Below are 14,456 nucleotides of genomic sequence, written 5' to 3'. Positions count from 1 at the left end.
TAGCCTTGGTTTTCTATGCTGGTTCCTTGACCTTGTGAGATCTGCAAATATCGGAGTGCTCTAGAGCTTGGTACTGGGCCTCCTTCTCTTTTCTGTGTACCCCTCTCCATTGTAATCATATCTAATCAATGGTTTTAGAGGCCTTCTCTGCTCTCCTGACTATGACATATCACCATCCCTGACTTTGTCCCTAACCCCTAGGCATGCACAATCCAAGTGTCCTCTCAACATATCTACCAGGTATCTCCAACTTGAACTCCTGATTCCCTTCACACCTCTGTTTTCCAATTTTGACTCTTTCTCCAGAGGGTCCATTCTCAATAAAGCAGCAGAATGATTTATTTTTTTTTTAAGTTCAAATCATTCAATACATCTCTATTGGTTGAATGATTGCTGTGAGCACCATCTAGTTTGCTGACATCCCTGCTGGTATGTGACAGCTACTTACTCACTGCAGACTCAGGGAGACAGAATTCAGCAGCAATCACTGCTTCCAACTACTACCTGGATTTATCACTTACTGCCAGAATTCTAGAATAAAAAAAGAGTGATAATCACCAAAGGTGATTCACCATCAGAGACTCCACCTATGGATTTTATTTTGCCCTGAGAACTAGTGAATCTAAGGCTATATTTTTTTAAAGGTTTTATTTATTTATTCATGAGAGAGAGAGAGAGAGGCAGAGACACAGGCAGAGGGAGAAGCAGACTCCATGCCGGGAGCCCGACACGGGACTCGATCCCGGGACTCCAGGATCACGCCCTGGGCCAAAGGCAGGTACTGAACCACTGAGCCACCCAGGGATCCCCCCTAAGGCTATATCTTATTTTGTATTCATGTACCATAAAAAAGCTGGTTTAAAGATTGAAGAATTCAGAGGACAAATCACTTGCTGGATTATGTTTATTAGACTACATGGTTGATGTAATATTATTTTCTGATTGTCTTGTTAGATTAGTGTGGTGTAAATATAGCTCAGCAAAAGATAAACCTTCTTTCAGTGACTCTCAAACTTGTCCTTCCTGAGACCTTCTTTCAAGTGTCTGCTGTTCTTGACACCTGATCTGAAATGGCACTCATCACATTGTACTGGCTCTCCCTGTTTTATTTGTCTTTGTATTTATTATATATTGATTTGTTGAGCTGTTTGTCACTGCAGTTGTGGTGGTGGTTGTTATCTGTCACTTTCCCCAAGAATAGAAGCTCCACAGGAAGAGGGGCTTCATATTTTTTGCTCCTGTGATACGTTCAGCACCTAAAACATTCACTCACATTAGGCATGCAATAAATCAGTATGAAAACACATAAATTAATGAATGCTATTAATGTGAAAAGTGAATAATCAAATGAGTGCTGTCAAAGAGCTCGTCCTGCGTTATTTCTCCACATAAGACTAAGGCTATAGTCATGTATAAGGATATAAGAACCCTTAAGGATATAAGAACCCTTCCATTATAGACTTGATTGGAGCTGCAATTTACTTACAGTATATTTCAAATACGTCTTATAAAACATGGAATGGATTAGGTCATATGAAAATAATTCTTCAGCTAGTAAGTTTTGTGTATATACCATTTCTAAAATTCTTAGTTACAAAGAAAATAGAAACAAATGTACGTTAAATCTATCTTTGAGATTTAAGGGAAATGATTTATCTACATTAAGATTATGAAATTCAGAGATTATCTGCTACTTTTTTTAAAGATTTTTATTTATTCATGAGAGACACACAGAGAGAGAGACAGAGGGAGAGGGAGAGGGAGAAGCAGGTTCCCCACGGGGAGCCCAATGCGGGACTCAATCCCTGGACCTAGGATCGCGCCCTGAGTCAAAGGCAGATGCTCAACCACTAAGCCACCGAGGCATGCCTTATCTGCAACTCTTTGTTGATGATTCAAATATTATTGGTATATTATCTCTATTTTGGCTGCCATTAATCACATTTATAAGTGGTATGTAATATAATTGGGATTAGATCAAAATTCATGATATCCATGGTTTATAACATTACCCATCTATGGCCTTGCTGGCCAGGGAGGTGCATGGGTATGACTTGCAATGTCATGCTCCCTTCTCTTGTAAAATAATAGAGGCAAGGAAAGAAAAAAGTATGAAATTAAAGTTGCCAATGGAGAATTGGAGTGATCATACTGAAACCTGAATTTGGAATGCTGACCTAGGCAACTGTTGACAGAAAAAGAGAAAGGAAGAAAAAAGCAACAATGCCAAATTACTCATGTCTTTTTTTTTTTTTTCAAATTACTCATGTCTTATACAAATATGCCATAAGCCTGTTCCCCACCATCATTATGCTAAATGGAAGAGATCCCCACTCATACCTAACTCTTCCAAATATAGCACATTTTCCCTTTCATGAGGTTCATATGAAATGAACTTTATCTGCTTACAAGTTTATAAGGTATGGATAACTGGCAACATATTTACATACTACGAACCTCAGGTGCCATGTGTAGACTGGTCTGTATTATCATAGAAGTTATCTATGTAGGGTATTATGTCATTTTCAGATAGTGAAAGTTTTACTTCTTACTTACCAGTCTGGATGCCTTTTATTTCTTTGTCTTATCTGAGTGCTGTGGCTAGGACTTCCAGTACTATGTTGAATAAAAGTAGCGGGGCCGGGGGGGGGGCAGGGGGAGTTATTTCTGGTTATAGCTCTTGGTGCAAAGTAAATTAGAAGACTGAAGCAGTTGTTTTGAATTGTCTTGTCATTACCTTCATCTTTCTTTCATGTATACCCACTGCCAATGACTATAAATTGGGCAGGATTATCTGGGAAAAAGAGAAGAGAGGAACAAAATACAACCTAAAACTGAAGTGTAAAATAAGATACAAGAGCACAAAATAACCACCAGAGTCCAGAGTTCACAGTTCTGAAGGTGGTGTTTAGAATTGTTAGCAATAATTATTTTTATTTTTTTAAAGTTTTGATGTCATTTTATTCAGAATTTTGCATTTGTTTCTTGAATCAATAAATACCATACAAAACAATGTAAAAATGGCTACCATTTTCTCTCCCCTGCTCCTCCTACCTGGGGACAGTGTCTGGGTCATTTAGCTCAGGGGCTCTTCAGATTTGGTCCAGGAAATGAGATTGAGTGACACTATAGCCCCTTGAATCTAACTAACATTATATTTTATTGTGTTGATTATTTGTTTTGACACCATAGGCAGCCATTGGAATGGCAATTTTGGAGTGAATCTGTGAAAAGTCAGAAAGATCTAAAATAAGAATGTGTATGAATGAGTTTAATTTGCATGTTTCAGATGAGAGAACAAGTTCTTGGTAGAAAACAAAAATCCTTTTTTATCTGGTTAAATAAAAGGGAGAGACTATTTTCTAGACTTGAAAGGAGTATCACCATTAATTTGACTTATATCATTCTCTGAAGACCCTGTACCCCAAGTAACCAAAAGAAATCTTTGAGGATCACCTATTGAGCTGATCTTAAAAAACATTTCACTGGCTTTTATTCTGACTAATATACTCCTAATAGATTTGCTCTTGCACTTCCACACAGGAGCCTTCTTTCTAGAATTTACCATATTGATTTTGTTATCTAAGATTTAGCAATGTTCAGACTCAGAGCCACGTTCACCTAAAGTGCTTAATTGCAACTCAGTATTTGCTGAAGAAAGTTCGAAACTTCCCTTTCAGAATATTTTCCAATATGTTTCCCATTTATTCTGAGTACAGAATGACAGAGAGCACCAGGCCAATGGCTTTCTTTATCTTCTGTTATAATCCACTCTTCTTATTATCGTTAAGCAAACTCCTATTGAAGCAAGTAAGGTTTAAGAGGCTGACTTGAATTGGACTCAGCCATCCATTGCTGTTTAGCAAAGGCTGCCTGCAGAAAGGACCGCTGAATGCTCATCTCCCTGATTTATCTTTTCATGGTTCTTCTAGATCTTTTCTAGCAGTACTAAGAAGGAAGGAAGGAAGGAAGGAAGGAAGGAAGGAAGGAAGGAAGGAAGGAAGGAAGGAAGGAAGGAAGGAGAAAGGGAAGGGAAGGGAAAAAAGAAAAAGGAAGAAAGAAATTACCATAATGAAACATAATGTTTAAAATTCTTAGCAATGTTTTGTATACATTCTTCTCTAAAAAATCACTAACAGCTTTTTGGAGAAGCAGGGTGATGTAGACAAGATATAGTATTTAACTATCAAATTATGAGCTCAGAAGGGGAATGCTGCGGACATTATCAGCAACAGCAGGCACTGCTACACTGAGAACTAAGTTGTCAACAAGTTTCATAATGCTTCAGTGGTTTTAGCAGTGTTTGTACTTGTTCTACTCTTGGCCACTACCAGCAAAAATTCATAATTGGGGGCTTATAGCAGTTGTGAAATATCTGTGTGATTTACCGTCAGGAGAATGGCTTCAAAAACTATCAATGAAAATGCAGAAATGACTTGTGAGTAAATTATATCTGCCTGGATTCCTTTCATAGCAAAGAGTTTTCTGTTTCTTCTCTGAAATCACGGAATGTTAAAGTTGGAAGAAAGCTTAGAGATGATCTCTTTTGACTTCTTCCTATTACAGAAAGTCACCTGAGACTTGATGAAAAGATACGGTTTGGTACAAAGAGTGCATGAAATTTCAAAGGTTATATTGTGAGAAGCTACTACAACCTCAAGAAGAGTTACCATAGGGCTGCAAGGAGTAAGGAGTTCTAAGTGGACCAGGCAGGTTGGGTAAAGAACAGAAGGCATCCTTGCTTTAGACTCTTTGGTCTCTCATGAGCAGAATCTGAGGTATCTGCCACATTTGCCTGAATCTAAGTTTTCTTGCTCTGAAAGAGGAGCTCTTCCCCAGGGTGGGGGGACCAAGAAAGAACTATTTTACTGTTACTTTTTCCCCCCACACACTATCTTCCATCTGCTCCTTGTCCCTGACCACCTCTTTCTGTTTGTCTAACCCCCTAGTATAGCTCCTGACTCAACTGAAGCTACCTTTTCATGAGTTCCTATTTTCTAGGGTTTTGTTTTTTTTTTTTTTTTTTGCTTTGTTTCCCAGTTCAATGTCCCCTACCAACACATGATCCAATTAAACCTATAACCATAGCAGTGGAAAATCAGATACTTATAAAAATGTATTCAACAAACAAATCTGAATTGGCACAGTTCTCGAAGCTATTCATTCACTGAGGGTGAGTGAGGACCCACTCAGCCTTGTAGGAAGACAAAGAAATAAAAATGATAAGGAAAGGAAGGAATAACATTACACTGGTCAGTGATCATTTGTTAGCCAAATATAACACTTTTCTGACAGTGAATTGTGAAAAGGTGGTGAATTTTATTAACAGATTTGAATGGGGTGTTTTTTCATCATTGATAAGAGCTTAATATAAAAATTTGATTTTTTTGGTCTTGATTCACTCAGTAGAAGCTATTGTGCCACTGGGTCTTGAGAAATTTTCTAGAAATCTCTTTGAAAGCATAAGTGTACAGCTCATTTGTCTTAGTTTAGTTGATCTTATTGTGTTGCTTTTGACACTCAGTGTCCTTATGTCATGGAAAACTGCCTTTAATAGAATAGATTTTTCTCAAGACCTCTGCCAGATGAGCCAGCTTACAATTGGACACGAACCTTCTCAACTACACTCAATGTACATCTCAGAGAGAAAGTGGCAATGTTCTACATGAAGGCACCCCACACAGCTTCAGTAATGGGGCAAGTGGGGATCACAAACACATTTACACATAAATTTTCCTGAAAATTCAACTAGACTATATATATTTGAGTTTTTATTTCCTACATGGTCATATTTCTCACAGCACCAAGCACAATCTTACACAGAAGACTTCCCCCAAGTCCTTAGAACTGAGCTGAGCTGAGCATGAACAGAAAAGAAGGGAAGCCCAGAAAGAGGATCATTCAAGAGAAGCAGCAGCTTACTCGCTGGGTGCACTCCTCAGCATCTCATCGCACATCTCTTTGTCTTCATTCTGGTTGGAACACAAAAATACAACAGGGAAGGCAAAGAAGTCCCTCTATTAAATGATTTAAAATACATTTAAGTCCTTTATCTACAGCTCTCTGAAACCTTTGGGGAGAGTACTAGAAGTGGTCGAGCAATGACTCGCAAGCCTGGATTCTCTCTTAAAATCTTGTCCTGGATATTTGCCCTACAGGAAATCTCCACCCTGATATGCTCCTGGGATCTCAAACTCTGAGTGTCCAGTTGCACTCATTGTTCATGTCCCAGATCTGGTTCTTTTTCCCGAAATCACTCCATTTTTGACAGTGTTTACACCATCCTTCTAGTTTTTCATGTTATATACTGTGGAATCATCTAATAATTTTTCAGCTAGAATCCATCATTTATACTTATTAGCCACTAAGCTTCCATGTCCATATAATCATTCTTTCAATCTCAGTGCAACCATCCTATCCCCATGATAATCTTGCCTGAATTACCATCAAAACCTTCCAACCAGGGGATCCCTGGGTAGCTCAGCAGTTTAGCGCCTGCCTTTGCCCCAGGGTGTGATCCTGGAGTCCCCGGTCAAGTCCTGCATCGAGCTCCTTACATGGAGTCGGCTTCTCCCTCTGCCTGTGTCTCTGCCTCTCTCTGTGTGTGTCTCTCATGAATAAATAAATAAAATCTTAAAAAAAAAAAGACCTCCCAACCAGTCATCTCTCTGTTACGCTCTCCCATGTTTTCTATTCATTGTGAATACAATTAAGTTTATCTTCTAAAAATCTGCTTTTCTAATATAGCTTTGTTCACAATCCTCTAATAGATCCTATCTAGAGTAATAGTCCAACTCTTCACATCATCGTTTAAGAACTTCATTTGTTTGGTCCTAAGCTATATACCGAGTCTTAATTTCTTTCCCTGTACAACATAAACTATTACACTTAACAAAGTTGTCACTGTCTCATCTGTCCTCCCTGCTATGTCCAATTCATTTTGCTCCTTACTTGTAAGTAATACCTCTAACCATCTCATCTGTAACCAATGCCTACCCATTCCTTAGAAGACAATATAAATCCTTTACCATATGAAATAATCTCCCTCATCTTTAAGCCATGCTAATTTACACATTCCCCTTGTATTTACCAGTGAAGGCATCTGATCCTGGGCTTTTCATTCTTGGGAGGTTTTTGATTACTGATTCAATCTCTGTATTTGTTATAGGTCTGTTAAGATTTATTTCTCCTTAAACCAATTTGGTAGTTTCCATGTTTCTTGGGTCTCTTACCTTTTTTAATCACCTTTTATTTTTCCTTCCATTTTCAGAGGTTAAATAAAGCTGAAAGCGAGACGAAAAATATTCCCCTTTTGAAAGTAAATCCAAATGGAAATGTGGTATCTAGTGTTAAGCCAGCTTCCTCACCAAAACTAACTAAATGAGACAAGAAAATGTCTCCACCTTCCATGTAATAGATTGCCCTTCATTATATGTTCCTATGTTTTGAAACAAAATTTCTAAGGAAAACATGTTAACTTTGACCTCTCAAAGCCTTTCTAGATTTGTTTTTTTCTAGAAAGGTAAATTGCCCTGAGGCTCTAAGTGAGGAGAATACTCAACACTTTATCCAGTGAACTTTTGCTAGGGAACTCAAAATGCAGTTTTTCCCATCCTCTTGTCATGTTGCTTCTCCTGGAAATTGTGTATCAGCTTTCTATATGTTTTCACATAGCTGAGAGGATGTGTGTGTGTGTGTGTGTGTAAGAGAGAAAGAAAGAATAAAATAGCCATTTTATTGGTGATTATTAGTCACTCTGATAGGAGGCAATGTTTAGTTAGGATAGTATTACCCATACCCCAAAATATCTTCGGATATAACCGATATCTTTATTGCTTTCTCTATATAACTATTACCTCTTATAATCTGATCACCTAAATTATCTTAGTCTAGGTAGTCAGCATAGATTATTATTATGCTTTTCCAGGGGAAAGAGGAACACTCCTGAAACACACACACATACACAAACACAAACACCAGCTGCTTCTCGAACTTCATTACTCAATAAGCATTTATTGAACACCTACTATGTATGATGCATATATTATGTGGTACTTCAAGTACATAGTTTGAACAAAGCAGGCTTGTTTTGTCAAAGATTCAGGTCATGATTCCTTTTGTCAAAGATCCAGTTCATGAGAATCCTACTGTTATCATGAGCAGAGTGCAGTAGTGCAGTTGAACAAAACAGTTGGAGGCTCACATACCACTGGAAGTTAAATGGTAATTCAGCAGTGACCCCAGAGCTTCTGCTGCCCAGGAAACATTTAATAGTGTTACCCAGGAAGTATCATGACACTGTACAAAGGGGCATCTGTTTGCAACTCTAACCTCAACAAAGAAGCAATTCTTCTTGCCAAAGGGACTAGAATAAATCCCTTCCCTTTGCCCCAGCCTGCCCAATACCACTGATCCAGCAGAGAATGCCGAATGCTCACAATAGACAGAAGGCTGCAGAATCAACCAGACCAACAAGAGCCACACCAGGGGTTAACAAGGAAAGTAGGAAGCCAACACTTTGCTGAGCATATTGGGGGAGAAGCAAAACCGTAAAGCCATTGATGCAGTCTTTACCCAACACAATCTCCACAGCCAAGTGTAAGATAATCTACCAACAGCTCAAAATGCAGAAATGAGGAAGCAGCTGGTCTCAGAACAGACACCCTGGGAAAAGAGTGGCCCTGGCTACAGAAAAGAACATGAGCAGAGCCAAGGCTGGACAAGCTTGTTCTTGCTTTAGTGGTGTGAAATTGTGGCTAGACCTAGCGTTGAATTCCAGCTTTGCCACTCTCCTGCTGTGACATTGTGTAAGTCACTGAACCCCTCTGAAGCTTAGATTTTTGCCTGTAAAACAAGCTTCCAAGATTGTGAGAATTAGAGAAAATGAATATCAAGTAGGCATTCAATAAGTGGCAGCTACTTTTATTTTGAAGCATGTATTCAGTCATCACAAATGAATCCCTTGGTACTCCTTGTTAAGTTCCAACAGGTCTTTTGCTGTTAAAAGTCTCATGTTGGATGCGGATGCCTTCATGACAGAGGCCTTTTAAGTGGCTTATTTGTGCCTAAATGCAATATACCTGATGATGCCCTTATCACGTATTGGTTGTATTTATCCGTCTCCTTCACATCTCCTACCTCTGCCCCCTCCATACTAGAAGCTCTTGGGAATCAGTCCCGCATCTCATTCATCTTTGTCCCCAGGGATGTCATACTTCTTACGCATAGTAGGTACTTGATGAAATTTAATACTACGTATGCCTCTCTTCCATCACTTTGTGCCATATTTCCATACATTTTTCACTTGAACAGTCAGATCATAAAAATGCGAAGTAGTTTATGTGTGTATCTGTGTCTGAACATGTGTATCTATGTACATGCCTGTGTATGTGTCTGTGTGTAGAAAATGGCAAACCTCACCATGTTCATTAATAGCTGGGTGTCCGTACATGCTAAGGCTTTGTCGAGACTACCTTTTCTATTTATTGAAGAGAATGCCTGTAAATGGGACTTTAAAAAATGTTTATATGTATTATTAAGCGGTGATAATAGTAAATGCATATGAAGAAGACTACTATGCTTCAAAAATAAAATGTAGTCATTTAATCCCTGTGACTATGTATATATTTATGTCCTGAAAAGTATTTGATATGAGTATGTCTAAACAGATTAGGATTCAAAACAGCAGACAGTTACTCAGTTGTGGCCAATGTGGACATTAACCATTGTGCCTCATTTTCTATTCATTGTTGCTAATTTTAGTCTTCAGGCTCCCATATAGCAATTTTAAAACTCTGAAAATTCCATGAGCTCTTTTGTTAAAACCCAGCCTCGCTCGTGGTGATCTCACTGTTAATTATTTTTTAATAAGTAGCTTTACTTCAGCATCCCAGAACCTGTTTGAGCTGCCAACATTAAAAGATAGAAACTACAGAAAGAACAGCAATATCTCTCTGGAATTACAGAATTATCAAGCTTCTGAAATACAAAGGCTTTAGAAGTCAGCAGGCTCAGCTTCCCTCCCCAGTGTCTCACGTGCTCTACCAGGTGATTCACGGGAGACACGACAGGCTCAGCCTAATAGGTGTCCCCGGTAGCTGCCCAGAGCTTACATGCAGTGTTGGGGGTCTATTCTTGAATGTCCTTGAAACTACATGAATCAAAGTATCAAAACTATTTGCATAATCAAAATGTGTGTGCTGCACTTCTGTGTCCTTGTGGGAGTTCCTCCACTGGCTCCATCTAGTGGCTCCTTGCCCAGTTGATCACCACCCCGAACCCCCCCACCCCCCAGCTATCCAAGTTCCCCACCATGCATTCTTGGAGGCTTATGAATGGTTATTCTGGGCCACTGAAATGGGAGCTATTATCTACAGATGGTAGATACAACTTAACACTTTCTCATTTGTCTGTGGGGTTGGTGGGCAAGTTCTTGGGTAGCACTTCTGCTGGGTGATTACTTGGATGGGCAGTAAGTGGTAATCAAGAATATGGTCTCTGGAGTTAGGTTGGCTGGTTGTCATCCTGGTTTCAGCACTTACTGCTTGTGTGATCTTGGACATTTCACTTTTTGTGCCTCCACCTCCCTTTTCATAAAATGGAATTAATAATAGTACTTATTATAGGATTCTTGTGAGGATTAAATGAATTAATACTCATAAGTCATGTAGACTACATGGCATTTAAGAAATAATTGGGGATCCCTGGGTGGCGCAGCGGTTTGGCGCCTGCCCTTGGCCCAGGGCGCGATCCTGGAGACCCGGGATCGAATCCCACATCGGGCTCCCGGTGCATGGAGCCTGCTTCTCCCTCTGCCTGTGTCTCTGCCTCTCTCTCTCTCTGTATGACTATCATAAATAAATAAAAAATATAAAAAAAAAAGAGTTTTTAAAAAAAAAAAAAAGAAAAGAAATAATTGATAACAATACTAGCTGTATTAACTTCGTCAGATAGAACTGAGAACAAACTGTCTATCTCCTTATTACCAGCTTTTGCTCTGTTGGCAGGCTGTTCAAGCTGAACTCTGAGGTCTGATCCTATGAAATCTTTGCTAGTCTTTCTATGTCCCACCTCTCCCAGTCCAGGAATGAAGTGGCAGCTAAAAATTTACTCTGCAAGTCTACATCAGAATTTTCTCTCTTCTCCTTGGACCAACTTTTTTTTTTCTTTTTTAGCTTACTACTTTGTTATTTTTTCACTCTCAGGTCTTATAATGACATCTTTCATATTCCTTCAACCCGAAGTAACTACCCCACTAGATCAGTAATTAGTGCCTCTAATTGCCTGGGGAAGATAGAGAAGGCCTCTATAGTAGAATGGTGAACAAATGCCATGAACAAAGGAGGGCAAAGGAACTTGGTTCCTTTTCTTGGAAACAATATTCTGACATATATATCTGGAACTATATTTCTTGCCCCAAAATTTATGCTAATACCTTATTCAAATTTACATAATCCTAAAAAACCTTACCATACTCAATGAGATACACAAATCCTATGTGAATGCTACCAAGTGATTGACTACACATATTTTTAAGTTAGAGTCTAAAGCAAGCAAGAAGACTAACAAAGAATATTTAGCTCTGTAATCTAGAAATTTCAACATTCAAGCCTAAGGCAGGTTAGTGTGCATTGTGATTTCATAATATAACTCAGGGATGTAGAAATTATAAACTCAACGGAAGAAGGTGAGATTTCAAAAATTCAGAAGAAAAGGAGAGCTGAAGAAATATCACATGCATTTGACCTGGCCAAATCACTGTCTTATTTCTCAACCACAAGCTCCCCTGACTGAATTTGATTATTCAGTCTTAAAAAATAATAATTGAGGTCCTGAAAATCAACATATTATGACACATGTATAGAAATTACAAAATCACATGGAAATAAAATGCCACCTTAGCAAGGGAGCTCAGAAAATATATTTTGGGCACTGAAATTTTTATTTTGGGATGGGAACATGAGAATGCATTTAAAATTGTTTATTGACAGTTGGTAAATCTTTTTTTTTCATTTTTTTTCTCTGCGTGGTACAGATGGGAAGCTAACATCTTCCAAAATCATTTCTCAGTTATACATATGTGTAAATTAGCCTGTGCAAATTACAAGTTTTCTTTGTCTGCTTTATTAAATCCTGTCAAAGCTGTTATTAAGACTGATTTTATATTGTCTACTACTTGTGAAAATTGACAATGTAGGTTTGTGAGTTAGTCACTTCAAAAGACTTCTAAATATCTGATCAAATGTCAGCAAAGTAATGAAAATGCTCACACACCATTAACATTTTCATTCATATAAATATATTACTCATTTTAGAAAGATTCCCTACATTGGGGCAGCCATTCTGGAGCTCCTGTCCCCCTGATAGCACAGACGGTGAGTTTCACTGTCAGTTTAGATATCATAATGACATTCTAGTGGACTTAGATAATCCTGCAGTTGTCCTCTATTCTCATCCCCTCTAGATTTATGTGAGGGAAGAAAGTTAGATTTTCTAAAACAATAAAGATCTTCAGACTGACAAACACTTACCACTCTTCCTCCTCCCCATAATTTCTCCTTTCAAATGGTTTCGTCTCCAGGTTACAGTGAAGCCCAGTTTGAATTTGAGAAGTTAATCACTCAAAAGTCTTGCCCATGGTTCAGCCCTTAGTTCTAATTACACAGTGGATCCATGGAGACCTTATGACAAAGAGCAGAAGTAACCACAACAAATATAAGTATAAAGCACATTGTTGAATAGAGAAATTTTCAGGGTCTGGTTTTATTTTCTTTTAGAATTGCACTTAGAAGAGTTGAATTTTCTTGTGAAGTATTAACAACTTTTCAATCCTCTTCTATATGCATTCCCCCTTAAAATTCTAAGGAGTCTAAATTTAAACCACTATGATATTAAGGAAAAAGAATTGTACTTCATGTGTTCTGCTTCAAGCATGTAATTGGAAAGAAAAAGGCATCAAAAATGAGAATAATGACAAGGCATTCAGGCATTGAACTGGCATATTTGAAAGTTGTGACTTATACTGGATTAGCCATCCTAAAGCTTATTGTTGGTGCAGCAAAGGGAAAACTGATTATAGTGTATAATCTATACAGAATTTGACCACATTCACTTAATAAATACTCAAAACTGGCACTTCTTTAATAAATATAGTGTCTGGATTTTAGAGAAGGATGGAAGCCCAAATGTCCATAGATCTTTTCTCTAATATCCTAGAGAAAAATAGACTTTAATAAATGCTTACTGAGAACCTGTATTTGGTTAGGTACAGAGCTGCGTGGTGGAGATTCCACACTGAAGAGGATGGAGCTAACCCTCTCATGAGTTAAGAGGTAACTCAGAATGAGTATGATAAAGGTCTATGTTATGGGAGAAAATTATTTTTAGCTGGATAGAGGGTGGTTTCATTCTTTGAGAAAAGTTGGCAGATAGAAGCATGCTTACGGATAATTGGAGGAAGGTAGTTCAGCTGGGTACCTGTTTGGGATATTCAAATGAAGATGGGTGGGACAATGGAGTCTGCATATTTCAAAGCTCAAGACAGACATTGGGCTGGAGAGTAATCTGGGAAATTGTCAGCTTTGATCTTTGAAATCTCAGGACTGGCTGAGATCAACAGGGAAGAGTGTGCAGAGAGAAAGAAGGAGAGAGCCCAGGGAAGAAACCGTGAAGGTCACTAATATGTAAGGAGTGGACTAGGGTGGGGAAGCCTGCCCAACAGCCTGAGAGCCAAATATCAATGCTGAAAGATGCAAACCAGCATGTGCCCACGGCAAGAAGGGAGCAGAGTTCATCTTGATGAGTTATGTAGTCATCTGCTACGAAAATGTTTAAGAAAGTCCATCTGCTTAGAATTTATATAAAATTTTTATCATTTAAATATTACCTGCAGTGTGAAAATATACATTAAATTTGGACAAATATCTTATAATTCACTTATCAAGAGTTATAACCAAGGAACACTATCAAGGTTTTTGAACCGTTCCTTAACCTTGGTGGTCAGGACGTTTACCAATAAACAGCAATTTCAATTAATGTGGTATACTTTATATGACCATGTAGGAATAAGTAAGCATGTATTTTATTACTTTCAAGCTGATATAATTTCCTCAAGTAATTGATTAAAGTATATTGATGATCCATGTATACACTATCCTTCACCTGCACACAAACTTGATTCTCTTGTCTTAATATAAATCAGTGCACATCTGGGATCGCCAGGTAGAATTAGGAGACAACTCATCCCCACCAATGTAAAGAGGAAATTTCTAACAGTAAGTGCTATCAAAAACCCAAAAGCTATACGGTGAAGTTTCGTGTTGTTCCCAGAAACTGGTAACTATTTGTTGAATTTGTATGATGTGCCTAGAACTATTTAAGGCTCTGGAGATAAGCTTGTGGACAAGAGTTTAAAAAAAAAAAAAAAAAAGACCCTGAACTTGTAAAGCTTCCATTCC

At 38.3% G+C, this 14,456-nt stretch overlaps 1 protein-coding gene and 1 long non-coding RNA gene across 3 annotated transcripts in view; one reads left to right on the top strand and one right to left on the bottom strand.

Annotated features, from left to right (window-relative positions):
• The window catches only part of B3GALT1 (beta-1,3-galactosyltransferase 1), a 503,619-nt gene that overhangs the window by 301,835 nt on the left and 187,328 nt on the right, over positions 1–14,456 (top strand). The gene's annotated exons all lie outside the window — the stretch shown is intronic.
• On the bottom strand, positions 925–12,652 carry LOC140624519 (uncharacterized). Its single transcript, XR_012023984.1, has 4 exons — positions 12,531–12,652; positions 5,923–5,972; positions 2,557–2,794; positions 925–1,256 (listed from the first exon to the last, which is right to left on the bottom strand). It is a non-coding gene; the product is annotated as an uncharacterized lncRNA (long non-coding RNA).

The sequence above is a fragment of the Canis lupus genome, chromosome 34, assembly GCF_048164855.1.
Source record: "Canis lupus baileyi chromosome 34, mCanLup2.hap1, whole genome shotgun sequence".
Lineage (NCBI taxonomy): Eukaryota > Metazoa > Chordata > Mammalia > Carnivora > Canidae > Canis > Canis lupus.
This window is presented reverse-complemented; position numbering and strand designations above follow the sequence as displayed.